The sequence below is a fragment of the Phocoena sinus genome, chromosome X, assembly GCF_008692025.1.
Source record: "Phocoena sinus isolate mPhoSin1 chromosome X, mPhoSin1.pri, whole genome shotgun sequence".
Taxonomy (NCBI): Eukaryota; Metazoa; Chordata; class Mammalia; order Artiodactyla; family Phocoenidae; genus Phocoena; species Phocoena sinus.
This window is the reverse complement of record NC_045784.1, coordinates 131,555,518-131,567,707: the sequence shown is the minus strand read 5'-3', so window position 1 is coordinate 131,567,707 and position 12,190 is coordinate 131,555,518. Positions and strand designations below refer to the sequence as shown.

The following is a 12,190-nucleotide window of genomic DNA, read 5'->3' as shown; positions in this document are numbered from 1 at the left end:
AATGCAATCCCCATCTAAGTACCAATGGCATTTATCACAGAACTAGGACAAAAAATTTCACCATTTGTATGGAAACACAAAAGACACTGAAGAGCCAAAGTAATCTTGAGAAAGAAACACAGAGCAGGAGGAATCAGGCTCCCTGACTTCAGACTTTACTACAAAGCTACAGTAATCAAGACAGTATGGTACTGGCACAAAAACAGAAATATAGATCAATGGAACAGGATGGAAAGCCCAGAGATAAACCCATGCACATACAGTCACCTTATCTTTGATAAAGGAGGCAAGAATAGACAACGGACAAAAGACAGCCTCTTCAATAAGTGGTGCCGGGAAAACTGGAGAGCTACATGTAATAGAATGAAATTAGAACACTCCCTAACACCATACACAAAAATAAACTCAAAATGGATTAAAGACCTAAATGTAAGTCCAGACACTATAAAACTCTTACAGGGAAATATAGGCAGAACACCTTATGACATAAATCACAGCAAGATTCTCTTTGACCCACCTCCTAGAGAAATGGAAATAAAAACAAAAATAAACAAATGGGATCTAACGAAACTCAAAAGCTTTTGCACAGCAAAGGACACCATAAACAAGACTAAAAGACAATCCTCAGAAATGGGAGAAAATAACTGACAAAGGATTAATCTCCAAAATACACAAGCAGCTCATGCAGCTCAATATCAAAAAAAACAAACAGCCCAATCCAAAAATGGGCAGAAGATCTAAATAGACATTTCTCCAAAGAAGATATACAGATTGCCAACAAACACATGAAAGGATGATCAACATCACTAATCATTAGAGAAATGCAAATGAAAACTACAATGAGGTATCACCTCACACCAGTCAGCATGGCCATCATCAAAAATCTACAAACAATAAATGCTGGAGAGGGTGTGGAGAAAACGGAATCCTCTTGCACTGTTGGTGGGAATGTAAATTGATACAGCCACTATGGAGAACAGTATGGAACTTCCTTTAAAAAACTAAAAATAGAACTACCATATGCCCCAGCAATCCCACTACTGAGCATATACCCTGAGAAAACCATAATTCAAAGAGTCATGTACCACAGTGTTCACTGCAGCACTATTTACAATAGCCAGGACATGGAAGCAACCTAAAGTGTCCATCAACGGATGAATGGATAAAGAAGATGTGGCACATATATACAATGGAATATTACTCAGCCATAAAAAGAAACTAAATTGAGTTATTTGTAGTGAGGTGGATGGACCTAGAGTCTGTCATACAGAGTGAAGTCAGTCAGAAAGAGAAAAACAAATACTGTATGCTAACACATATATATAGAATCTAAAAAAAAAAAATGGTTCTGAAGAACCTAGAGGCAGGACAGGAATAAAGACACAGACATAGAGAATGGATTTGAAGTCACGGGGAGGGGGAAGGGTAAGCTGGGATGAAGTGGGAGAGTAGCACTGACATATATACACCCCCAAATGTAAAACAGATAGCTAGTGGGAAGCAGCTGCATCGCACAGGGAGATCAGCTCGGTGCTTTGTGACCACCTAGAGCGGTGGGATAGGGAGGGTGGGAGGGAGATGCAAGAGGGAGGGGATATGGGGATATATGTATACATATAGCTGATTCACTTTGTTATACAGCAGAAACTAACACAACATTGTAAAGCAATTATACTCCAATAAAGATGTTAAAAACAAATAAGCATTTCTTACTCTTTCCTATACTGCTAAAAATCACACCTGTAATCAAGTCTCACATGGGCCCACTATTATTATCTTGCAATACAATCTGTAATGCCTTAATGAATATTGGGACAATAGAAACAACTGTGGCCAAAAGAATACTGCATTTGAAGTCCAAAAACATGGCTCTGCTAATTATTAGCAGTATGTGAATGTCCATTAAATGATAGAGTGCTATATAAGATCAGATTCAAGAGGAAAAAGAATTAAACTATAAGCCAGAAAGAGAAGAAAAAAGAAGATAATGGAATATAAAGGCAAGTTGTCTTAACACTGTTCCTCCCTGTTCTCTTACTCACTCCTTGCTTGGTCCCACAGCCATCATCCCAATTCTACTACATTCCTGCTAAGAATCCTGTATGAGTTTCCTGTGGCTGCGTGACAAAGTACCAAAAGATGCAAGGCTTAAAATAACAGAAATTTATTGCCTCATAGTTTTGGAGGCCAGAAGCTCGAATTCAAGATGTTGGCAGGTCCATGCTCCTTCTGAAATCTGTAGGGGAGAATCTCTTCTAGAATCTCTTCCTAGCTTCTGGTGGTTTGCTGGCAATCCTTGGCGTTCCTTGACTTGTAGCTGCAGCACTTCAATCTGTGCCTCCATAGTCACATGGCATTCTCCACGTGTGTCTATGTCTTCACATGGTAGTCTCTGTCTCTTCCCTTCTTATAAGGACACCTACTCCTGTATGACCTCACTTTAACTTACATCTTAATTACATCTGCAAAGACCCTATTTCCAAATGTGGTCCCGTTCACAGATAGCAGGGGTCAGGATTCAACATCTTTTTTGAGGACACAACAAATCCCATCTTGGGAACTCACCAGTCCTCCCAAATCACTCCTACTCTCCCCTCTCCACATATTCATATCACCCCAACTTGCCTCCCTCTCTTCTCCAAAACCTCTGTCTCACATCCTTCCATAATCATATTAGAGGCCTGTCCTTAGAATGATGGGCCAGAAGAGCAACCTCCAACAGCTTAGAGTTAGAAAGACCAGCTTCTACTGCTCAGAAAGTTTTAAGGAAAGAACATTTTTGTTTCAGTTGTTGGGATTCCAAAAAAAAGATATGCTACGGGGGAATCCGAGTGAGAATTCTGAATGTAGTTTTTTATAGAGGAATTATTAGAAATTGTGGTCAAGGTCTTTAAGTCCATTAAAGGTTATATATGATGCTATTCGTTGGCTTAACAACCGAAATGCCATAAGTAGCATTATTTATAGAAAAAAATGCACCCAGATTTTCAAACAATAATCTTACAAAGGAAAATCTGGGATATATCCATTTGTAAGGGATTGCCTGCATTAAATATATTGCTAACAAAATAGCACAGCAACAACATAAATGTCCCTCCTCAGTGGAGGCATCTTCAAATGGAAGTTGAAGATGGTTTCAGGGAACTGAGGAGGGTAAAAGGACGAGTCGGTGTTTCTCACACTCAAGTCTTTGTGTTCTGAGAAATTTTTTAATTCTGTATTTTTATTTTGATAACATTAAAAATATATACGAATACCCGGATTATATACATGTATACCATATAAATGAGTGATGGCAAACAATTCAGTGCTGCATTTGCATTACGAAGGCATAGGTGCCAAGAAATTCCCTAAAACAGTGCTTAATTTTTAATGTATTGGAGGCATGTCTGGCTGCTCCTAGGCTGACACATCCTAAAATCATAATGACAATCATGACTCAAGCACTCTTGTATTCCTGTTGTGTTTTTTAATCAGTTATAAGGACAAAATTTATACTTTGCAGTAACGATTTACATCTGAAAGATATCTGCATGGAAAAAGCCTTTTATTTTTAAGAACTGAGACTTAAGTTTTCTGACATTCTGAAAATGACAGTGTGGAAGAATAACTAACTCATAAATTATCTCAAGCTAAGCAAAAAATAATACTCAAAGGTGTTTGTACCAAATGGAACCCAAATGATACTATAATGTGCTGTATGAATAAACACTGCGCAACTATTCAAACAGAAGAAAGAAATGGAAGAATTAACTCGTCACATAGCGCATGGCAATAGCCAATGCCAAATCAAAAGAAAGCATTTTGTATCATTATCTGTATTACTGCAAGGAAATGCATTATGTTTAATCCTTGCAACAGTTCATTAGCAGAATGTTTCACAGGAAATACATTATGGAAATTAAATTTTTTCCACCATTGTATCATGGGGCATACTATTAAATTGTCCCATTACATTAAATGTGGGGGGCATGGAAGGTGCTCAGGAAAAAGATGGGAACTCATTTTAGGAGACAGCTATGAAACAAGAGAAGGCACAGAAGTGAGAACATGCTTGAGAAGGTAAATAAACTAGCCTGATGAGATGGAATGGTCCACATTTGGCAAATGAGAAGGTTTTGGGATAAGTCTAATGGCCATATGTAAAAAGAAGGCCTTGTATAAATTAAGTAACTTGTATTTCCTGAAATAGTTTTTCTATTTCAGTTCAACACATGTTCTAAGGCTTTACTATATGGCACCCAATATAGTAAACACTGGAGGTATGAAGACCAGCAAGAAAGGACATCTATACTCAAGGAAACCATAGTAAAATATGGAAGACAGACATAAACAAATAAATGCAATAAACTTTAAGGGTGAATAATCTAAGAATGCACCCAATTGTTTAGAAGATTTCTTAAAGTTTTGTGATTATCTCATCTTGGATGAAGAAAAAAAAAATGCAGGTGTCAGCCTATGTATTGGGAATTCCCTCAGTATACAATTATTTCTTCTTGGAAGAGAGGTCAAAGTGTCTGTTTTATCCTTACTAGGTTCTCAATGTCCAGCACAGTGCCTGACATATAATAATCCCTCAAATATTTAATAAACACTGAGCATGCTTTGGTTTTAAATATACTATAAATGACAGATAACTTTATATTTAGTAGGACCTGGCAAGAACAATAGTTTGATTACCAAACTATCTCCCTAAGATAAAGGAGTCGAGCTGAGAATAATCCAATCCTCAACTCTTCTTAGGCAGGAACTAAGCAAATGACAGAAAAGCCACCAATTCTGATGTAATAACCTTGGAGGAGACAGAAGAATGAAGAACAAACATTGATATGAAAGAGAAAAAGAAGAAGTGTTTATGAAAATCCTGAAGTCTGGTCACAGATCAAGACTATTCTTGTTGGTATTACAAATATTCTTTTGCGGTGATGCTCTGAGACCCAACCCAACCCTTCTAACTTTCTCAGGACAGAAGACTACCCTGTCAAGTAAAACATTTGTTCTATTTTGCATTAACCACCACCACCATATAACATCACCTTGATTCTTGTTTGCCCCTTCCACACACACTCACAAATATGTAAGCTACTGAGAGTAGCGATCTTCTATGTCTTGTTTCCAGCTATATCCCTTGCACTTATAAGAGTGTCTAGCACATATTAGCTGTTCAATAAATGTGTGTTAAACAAAACATATGAGTGGCTCTGCTCTCAGTCACAGCTTTTCAAAGGGAAAAAATGTCCGAAACATGACAGTATACTCCAGGATCAAGGGTGGGACAATGGAGGTACAGGTAGTTGAGAGCAATTAATAAGACAAAAAGAAAAGGACTTGATAACTGATTGTTTGTGGGGGTTATGGAGGAGGGAGGTGTAAAGCATTTACTAAAGAATCTAGTACGTGGTCAGTTTGTTGAATATTGGCCAATAGTAATAAGAAGAACAACACTGTACAGGTCTGACGCTGAGGAAATAGGTCGGGGCAGAGATATAGAGCTCCTATCCGAACTGAGGAAGAAGAATTACAACACTGGGCCTTGGAGGAAGGGCACGCAGAGGGCTAGGAGCCTAGAAGTAGGAGGTTAAGCAGAAAGTGACGTCATCGAAACAAGGGCGTAGAGAGTTTTTAGAAGATTCAAGAAATCTCAAGATATTCAAATGGTACAAAGAGGTCTTGCAGAATGCAAACTGAGGGAAAGTTAACATTCTTTTTTCCTCTGTAACAACTTAAGTGACGCATTCTGACTCTTTCACTCGAGGCCCTGTTAGCGGCATAAAACGCACTTCACCAAAACTGGACCTGTCCGACAATTCGAACTGTCGACACCAGAGAAGCCCTAGTCAACCTTGCAGTGCCTCCTAATTCCACCTTCCCGTCGACACCTCTGCCCTCCCTCTGCCATCGTCTCCCCGCCTTCGGCCCAGCGCTCCCCGCTGCTTTTACCTGTCTGGACACCGTGTGAGAACTCGGGGATCGGGACAGAGTCGCGCCGGTTAGCGCGGGGTCGCCAACCGCCTGCTCCCGGAGGAGGCTGAACCGGACGCCGCCGGCTTCCGCAAAAGCGCCCCGCCCGCGCGCGGCTTCCTGGGAATATGAGCGCTCCTCCAATGGGAGCGAGAGGAGGGGAGGGGCCTGCTGCGTTCCCAACCTCCGCACTTCCCAGGAGCCGCACTGCATTCTGGGAGTGGTAGTTTCGGCTGGCCTATCGCCGATCGCCGAATCTGTCACTCGCTCCATCAACAATTCTTGTCATAAACAACATCAAGCGCTGTTCCTTAGAGAAAGCGAGAGAATGCCCGGCCACAAAAAGTCCACCGGCGGCATAAATGAAGAGCCGAGCTTTCCCCACCGTCTCCCTGCTTAGTCTCAGCAGGTAACGTCGCCTGTTACTTCACAGACAAGATAGAATTCACCTGACAGGAATTCCCTCTACTTTCGCCACGAAATTTTTTTAACCTCCTTGGATCCCTCAGCAATCCTTTCTCCCATTCTTTTGCAATAATAAAAATGGTAATAATAATAATAAACCAACTACTCTCCTTTGATGTAAACTCCCTCATCCCCTTTACATCCCTATTCCTTCTTACTTACTCAGTCGAGCTCCACTAATAAACTAGTCTGTCTCGTGTTTCAACGGCCCCCTGCTTATTTGCCCTTTATTATCAGCATTTAAAGATTGTCAAAGTTTCTCTCATCTAAAATATTCCAAAGTCACCTTTCTCAACCCCACACCACCCCAAACCTCTCACCACACACAGACTTAACTTCTACTTTCCAGTCAAAATTCTCAACCGTGTTGCTAGAATAGACACTTTTTAATCATTACAATACTTCAACTCTGCAGGATTTTACATTGGTTATTCCCTCCTTCTTGAAACCCCCTTAGTTTGGGCTGCTTTAACAAAATACCTCAGACTGAATGGCTTAAGCAGAAATTAATTTTCCACAGTTCTGGAGACTGGCAAGGTTCAGACTAGGGTGCCACAGTATGGTGGGGTTCTGGTGAGGACCTGCTTCCTGGCTTGCAGACTGCTGCCTTCTTGTTGTGTCCTCATGTGGTGGAGAGATAGTATCTCTCACACATCCCTTATAAGGGCACTAATCCCATTCATGAGGACCCCACCCTCATGATCTAATTAACTCCCAAAGATCCACCTCCAAATACAATCACATTGAGGATCCAGGCTCTAATATATAAATTGGGGTGGGAAGAACACAAACATTCAATTTATAGCACCCTTTATTCTCTTAGATTTTTCTAAGATGCTGCACTCTTCTGGTTCCCCTCCCACTTTTGTGGCAGATCCTCATTTTCCTTTGAAATGTTCATTTACCATAGGGCTCTTCCTTACACTCTCTTCTTTTCTTAGTCGTCAAACTTTTCTTGGGTGATTTTAACTAATCCCATTGCTTTGATTATCATCTGTATGCTGATGATTCTCACATATAGGAAGCCCGGACAAGACTCCTGTAACCCAGACTGAAATATCTAATGAAAGCTGGGCATCTCTTTCAGGCACCTAAAAATTAATGTAGTCTTTAGTTGACCTAATACATTTCTACTCTCCCCTCTCCCACAAGCTGCTCCTCCTTCTCCTCTAATCCCATCTCAGTAAATGGCACAACCATGCAATCAGTTGCCCACACCAGAAAGCTGGGTATCATTTTGCATGCTTTCACTCCCTCATAGTTCACATCCAAATAATCAGCAAGCCATGTTAATTCCATTCCCTAAATATCTCACTTGTCAAACTTCAGTTTTCTCATCTTTGAAATGAAGATAATAATGGCACCTGTCTTCAAAGATTGCTGCAATGATAAATGAGCAATACTGCCTGGCAAAGAGTAAGCACTCAAGGACAATAAGCATTTATTGAACAAGCATTATATTTGTCATGAGTTCTTCTTTATTAGGTCTTACATAATGATAGCTAGCATTTACTTTATACTTTGGGAGAAAGAAAAGGAAAATGAGAAATGGTGAGATATTTTGTGTAAGTTACAATCCACTGCATTCCTCAGTATTTTTCCAATCATGACAAAAATATAGCAGTAGTCACGAGGCACTATACAAACTGTTCTACTCTAATGTGTGCAATATATACCATACCTTATTTATTGTTATCAGCTCTGGCTGGGCTATAGACATTAAAAAAATCATGACAAATGATCTGAGCACTACAAACCAGAAGTAATATCTCTGTACGTACAGTGTCTCCTTCACCATCTCCCTCCCACCCACTCCTCATCACTTGAAATTGTTCTATCTGAAACAAAATCTGATCATTTCCAACTTCTACTTAAAATCTTAATTCTCTCCCCATTATGTAGAGGATAAAGTCTAAGATTCTAAACGGAGAATTCAAGGCCCTCAATGACCTGACCTCTCTCTACCTTCCCTGCTTCATATTCTGCTTCTCTCACCAACACATCCTGTGTTCAAGCCTACTCTTGTATGGTGTCATTCACTAATTCATCCATCTATCTATTCCTCCAACAAATATGTACTAAGTGCCTGCTATGAGCCAGGCCTATTCTGGATTCTGGTGATATAGCAGTGAACAAGACAGACAATGTCCTTGCCTACTGGAGTTAACACTTCAATGCCATGCTCTTTCATGACTCAGTGACTTTGCACAGGCTGCCTCCCTTATCTAAGTCTTATTTACCCTTCAAGACATATCTTAAATATCACCTCTTAATTTTCCAGCCAAGTACACGCGTTTTTAAGCTTTTTCATCCTCTGCAAAGGTTTACTTTTCATCTTAATATTAATTTAATTTTATTCAATACCTATTATTTGAGATATTACTTTTTTAAAAAAATTATTTATTTACTTTTGGCTGTGTTGGGTCTTCATTTCTGTGCAAGAGCTTTCTCTAGTTGTGGCAAGCGGGGGCCACTCTTCATCGCGGTGCGCCAGCCTCTCACTATCGCGGCCTCCCTTGTCGCGGAGCACAGGCTCCAGACGCGAAGGCTCAGTAGTTGTGGCTCACGGGCCTAGTTGCTCCACAGCATGTGGGATCTTCCCAGACCAGGAGCTCGAACCTGTGTCTCCTGCATTAAGGAGGCAGATTCTCAACCACTGCGCTGCCAGGGAAGCCCGACAGCATAGTGTCTTAGAAAGAGAAGTTTTGGATCCTGACAGTCCTGAGTTAATAGCTATATGAACTCTAAATGTTGCCTCAATTTAGAGGTTTTAGAGCTCTATCAAAGCCCCTCTTGTTACTCTATATTCTCTCCTAAAGTAATCTCACCTGTGCTTCAAAATTTGTATCTCTAGCACAAGCATTTATACTGGGAAATCAGGGAAAGTTCTCTCTGATGGGGTAATATTTAAGCTGAAATATAAATGTCAAGAAGGGATCAGCCATAAGAAGATCAGAGGGAACAGAAATAAAGCCATAGTGACTGGAGGGTAGTGGAAGTGAGGGGAGAGTAGTAGGAGAGGAGATCACACAGGCCTTTCTGCTCCTCAAATATGTCAAGCTCCTCCTCACTTTATATCTTTGCACCAGCTCTCTCTGCTTGGAGTTTGTTCCCTCTTATCTTTTTGTGGCCAGAGGGTCTGGCAAGGCTGCGTAAGCTAGAAGAAGGAGTTTGGACTTTATTCTAAGTGTAACGGGAAATAGAGAGGTTCAAGCAAAGGAGTGAAATGATGTATGGGTTTTAAAAAATTATCTGGCTTTATTTAGCATACCAATATACTGTCTACCCTGGTATTAATTAATATGTACAGTTTTCAAAATATGTTGGGTAGTTTCCAACAGGAGTGCTTCTGGATGTGTATACTACAGTGCATGCAGAACCATTTAAATAGGTGACTTTATAATTTGATAATTTTCAAATTTAGAAGTTCTGTTACCATTTCATCAGGTTACTGAAAAATGGATTCTCTTTTTTTATAATACATGATTTTAGATAGTATGAGCTTATGGAGTAAAGGTTTCAATTTCCATTTCAGTTCCTGCAGCTACCAAACCTGGAATTATAGAACTGATGGTTTAGATAACCTAATCCAGTCTCCCAATTATACACATGACAAAGATTACAAAGCTAAGAAGAGATGGAGCCTGGATTACAAACTAGCTTTCTTATAGTAGATGCTCCAGAACTGTCTGTTGTGCTAAAATAAGATACATATATCATACAGAACTCTAGTCATATCTGAGAGATCCTGGTTTTACATTCTGCATAACAGGATTGGATCATGATGTGTTATTTTGTAGTTCACAAACAAATCTAGTGACTGTTGTTTTGGCATCAACATCATTCACATTATTGCAATTTATCACTGATCACCAGTGCTATTTATGCTTCTTTTCTCCTGGATATTTGGACTTGGGCAAATTTTCTCCCTGTTCGTCTGTGCTCAAAATAGATCTACCTTGAGAATGCCTGTTCTCCTTTGAAATTCACAATCAGTAGAGGGAGCTAACACATTATCAATATCTACAAAATCATTGACATTTGAGTATGGGACAGTTTGTTTCTCTTTGTAGCTCATTCCAGTTAGTGTCATCACACTTCCCGCTCTGTTGGTCTGAGCCATCAATGGTTCCAACACCAGCTTTGGCAAAGCAGCTGTGGATTACTTCTGAGGTTTCTATCCCACATAGCAATGAAATTTCTCATCATACGAAGGACATGCCGTTTCTTTACATCTGCAATAGAACAGTGCTTCTCGTAACATACCAAGCATTTCCATCATCCAACTTTTGATGATTTATTATTTCTCAGTCAAATGGCTACACGTAGCCATGGTGCTGGCAGGCAAAAATAAAAGACTACAAACGTTTTAATTTAAACCTCTTGTTTCCATGTGCAGCTAACAGTAATAGAATGTTCACATTCTGGTAAGCCATTTTACTTTCTAATTGCAGGATCCATTTCCCAAACAACCTGCCAGACGTCAGTGCATTTTTGTTAAGTTTATATACACACAGGAAAGTTGTGTATAAAAGGGGAGTTTTCAAATTTCCATATTGATTCTAATTTCTTGCTCCTCTCAGCATTCTAATGGAGGAAAGCTGATGACCCAGCTTTCTTTATATATTTATTTTTCTCCAGGACAACATTCTTCTGTCAGAGTGTTCCTCTGGTTTGGTCACAGATTATGGAGGTGCATTAGATATGCCCCCAAGGACACATCTATTCAGATTTGGCTTCTCATTTTCAAGACAATCATCAGCAAACAGAGTTATTGTAGGTGCTTCACTGTTTAGGTTAAGTAAAATGATACTGTGATAGTGCTGAAAGCATTGTTGCCAGTCATAAAGACTTGACATCAACTCCCATCTGAAGAGCAATTTCATTAGCCTACTCTAAAAACAAGTGAGCATCCAGATATAGAAATATCTGCCCTGGTCTGGCAAAATTATTCAAGTGTTCCACTTACTAAGTTGGCATATTTTGCTCCTCTCATTCTGTTATGAATTTTACCTCCCTCAGCTCCTTGACTTTTTCCAGTTTTCAAAAAAAATACAGAATATTCATGAGGAAATTCCAAATTTTGTGACCATTTAACTTTTTGACTTTTCTTTTTTATCCACGAACATTTAGTCCTGGAGAAATTGGGAGCTCACTATATTTTCACTTTAATGGCATGACAAACACTGCATGGAGTGTAACAGAAAAGGCCTGCTTCATAGAACATGAACATTCTCAAAAGGGCAAGACCAAAGGCAAGCCTGAGGCTTGGTGCAGGAGATGAAAGTGCAGCACTGACAAGGCAACTAAGTGTCTTAAGTTCCAAAGTTTCCAAAGCAAAGGTGATGTCAAACTGTAAAATGGGCTACTTTGAATTACTTTTATAACCAAGTCAAAAATAAGGGATACTAATGACTTTGGGGTAGATACTGCTGCTATCAGACAGCAAGTAATTAGGTTTAAGACATTAAAATGATGAAACAGAGGGAAAGAAAGCACTGACTTGAAATTATCCTCCTTTACAATTCTGATGAAAAATTGAGAACACTTAGAGTTCAAAGCTCTAAGCATAAAACCCATATGTTGGCTTACTTATAATCTGATGTAAAGAATCCACAATCTAACGCAATAACAAACCACAAAACTGGTGTCCCTATGGGAGAGGCCTGTAACTTGACATTTGTTTTTTCCACCTTGCCTCATTTCCAATTGTTTAGAATTTTTGACTCCTCAAGCCTTCAGCCTTTAACCAATTATTTGCTGG

The 12,190-nt window shown here is 39.6% G+C and overlaps 1 protein-coding gene across 1 annotated transcript in view; it reads right to left on the bottom strand.

Moving 5' to 3' along the window:
* Window positions 1–6,065, bottom strand: part of VAMP7 (vesicle associated membrane protein 7) — a 67,071-nt gene extending 61,006 nt beyond the window's left edge. Inside the window, exon 1 of the mRNA XM_032620194.1 lies at window positions 5,941–6,065. The gene's annotated coding sequence lies outside the window, so the exon portion shown is untranslated. The remainder of the gene's footprint in view (window positions 1–5,940) is intronic.
* Between the last annotated feature and the right edge of the window lie 6,125 nt (window positions 6,066–12,190).